The sequence below is a fragment of the Canis lupus genome, chromosome 12, assembly GCF_048164855.1.
Source record: "Canis lupus baileyi chromosome 12, mCanLup2.hap1, whole genome shotgun sequence".
Classification (NCBI taxonomy): Eukaryota; Metazoa; Chordata; class Mammalia; order Carnivora; family Canidae; genus Canis; species Canis lupus.
The window spans coordinates 57,997,690-58,000,276 of NC_132849.1; the positions used below are offsets into that span (position 1 = coordinate 57,997,690).

Below are 2,587 nucleotides of genomic sequence, written 5' to 3' on the forward strand. Positions count from 1 at the left end.
CAGGCCTTTGCAGGCCCTGTGCCCTCTGCCTGAGGCACTCCCAGTACCCCCTCCACCCAGAAACCCATTTAGCCTCCAGAAGCTCCTCAGAAGTCCTGAGCCACACCACAGCCTCGGGCTGAAGGGAAGATGTGTGTCCCCCTGTACACTCATCACGATTCCTCCCATTTCTGAATGCCTATGGGAAGAGAAGCTCTACACTCAGAAGCCATGGCTGTGGGGAGAGCCTTGAGTGGCTCAGTCCTTCTGCCACTGTCAATCTGTCCAGGGGACAAGGTAACATGGCCGTGACCTTGGGTGGATTGGACACACTTATTCCATTGTTCAATAGCGTAGGTTCGTACGAAAAGCAGCAGCCGGTCTCTGTTTAAATTTTTGACATTTTATTCACCATGGATTTTTTTTTTTTTTACATCAATTTGGAGTTTTCAAAACATGACGTTAAAATGGAATTGTCCTGGTGAGTCTTCGGTGCCCGTTCACATTTGGGCGTGAGCCGAGTGTCTCCCTCTCCCTGCCCAGGCCCTGGCTCCGTGGGAAGCCTTCCCTCTGCGCTTGCCCTGCTCCTCTGGGAGTCTGTCCCGCGGCTTTGTCACATGCTCAACATCTGCCTGTCTCCACCACCAAACTGTGAGCTCCCTGGGGGCAGGACGTTTCTTGTAAGTTCATTTCTATACCTAGAGCCTGGATACAGGCTGTGCCAGCGGCAGGCTGTCGCAGACCAACCCGCTCTTGTCCAATCCTCCCTTCTACACTGAAAGAACAGAGCCAGAGAACCCAGTCTCCCTGCCTGCCCTCCCCACGTCCTAGAAAGTAAAACAAAGAAGTAACCTACGTTCCTTTTAGCTCCCAGGGAAAGCTGCGTGGAGGCTGAGAGGCATCGTGGGCCCTGCCAGGCTATATCTTCCGGCCTGGCCTGGGCTGGCTGGGCAGCGGGGGGTTTTGCCTCGGAGAGGAGACAGCCCCTTCTATGCCCAGTGTCCCTGGATTCAGAGCAGGTGCCACCAGAACCCCCAGCTTTGAGATATTAGTGTGAACGTCTCAGGCATGTGGTGGAGAGGCTCACAGGAGGCGGCTCCAGGGAGTCTGGGTCTGGAATATTCCACCTACGTCTGTCACAGGTGGAAGAGGATGAGTGTACCCAGGCCCCTCCCTGTGCCAGTGACGGTTGTAGCTGAGAGACTGGGGCTCTGGATCCCACCCAGCCTACGGCTGGTCCTCCCCACCCGATGCTGTGCCCTCCTTCTGTTGCTTTGCCCCAAAGCCCAGGGCAGATGCTGTCTCCCCATCACTGTCTTCGAGTAGGAGTGTGGACAAGACACCAGCAAGAGAAGGAACTCAAAAGCTTTGCAGGCAATAGAACACCTCATTTTGTTTCTCTTTTCAGGGCTGCAGACTGTGCTGGGTCAGCGGGAAGGGTGCCAGGCTCTGCTCGGAATGCCCTGGTGACAGGTGATCTGCCGGTTTGCATTCGAGGGGCTGTTCCTGCTTCAACGGCCTTCCCAGGACGCCCCCACGGGCCTGGTTTATCAGAGAATGCACCTGCCCAGAGAGAGCAGGGGACTGTGCCCACGGACCGGCTGAAGCCCCGGGCCTCACTGCCCCAGCTGAGAGCAGACGCAAGTGGAGGGCAGGGCCTGCCCGCGGGGAGGCAGGAAGGCCTGGCACTCTCCCTGCCCTGTCCCGGGCCCGGGCCCTGTCCCAGGCCTCTCCAGAAGGGACTCCCCACCAGAGCTGTACATCCAGGAAAGATCCTACAAGGTAGGAACCCTCTGCCCCTAGGGGATTCGCACCCAAGACTGTTTTCTGAGCTCAGGAAACTATTTGCAGACGTTTCCAAGTCCGGATCCTGCCCAGAGCCCTGCCGGCCTTCCTTGCTCGAGAGCCCACCCAGCCCTGGTAAGAGTGGAGTGGCTGAGGGTTCAGGGCCCACCACCACGGCAGGCGCGGGCGGCCAGAGAATTGGCCTCGTCTCTCCCTTGCCCCCCCCGCAGGCCCTTCTGCTCAGGCCCACCCTGGAATTCCTTCTGTGCTGGCCCACGCCAGCCTTCCCCATCCCTCCCTGCCCGAAACGCCGTCCCCACATTCCCTACTTATCGAGCACCTTTCACCCCGCAGAATTTGTCTCAGAGCTGGATGCCACGTCCCTAGGCACCTCTCCTGCAGCCAGGGCGCTGCCTGGCCTGGGCTTTGTGATACCCGGTGACTTGGCTATACCCCCACCATCATCCTGAGAGCACGCTGGGGTGGGGGCTCCCTCATCCGCATGCAGCAGCCCTCACCCAGTAAAAATGCAGCAGTGGAGGCCGGGTTGGGCCTCCCGAGGCCCTGCAGGGGTGCGTGGGTTGGCTTGTACACAGCAGCACAGGCCCCACAGGGCTGCTGGGCAGCTCCCTTCCTCCTGCCCCCGTACCAGCCAGGGGCCAGAGTGACTCAGCACTGGAGGCAGGCTTCCTGCTGAGAACCCCGGCCACTTCCTCCTGCCAAGCCAGCAGGGAGCTCTCATGCCTTCTAGGGCCTGGGGCTGCCAGCCCCCAACCAGGGGCCAGACTTGAGCTTCCAACATACCATTTGCAGCTGGGTAGCC

The 2,587-nt window shown here is 59.5% G+C and overlaps 1 long non-coding RNA gene across 1 annotated transcript; it reads right to left on the reverse strand.

Annotated features, from left to right (window-relative positions):
• Nucleotides 1–366: 366 nt before the first annotated feature.
• Nucleotides 367–2,031, reverse strand: LOC140600757 (uncharacterized). The gene is made up of 2 exons (XR_012003928.1): nt 836–2,031; nt 367–639 (listed from the first exon to the last, which is right to left on the reverse strand). It is a non-coding gene; the product is annotated as an uncharacterized lncRNA (long non-coding RNA).
• Nucleotides 2,032–2,587: the final 556 nt, after the last annotated feature.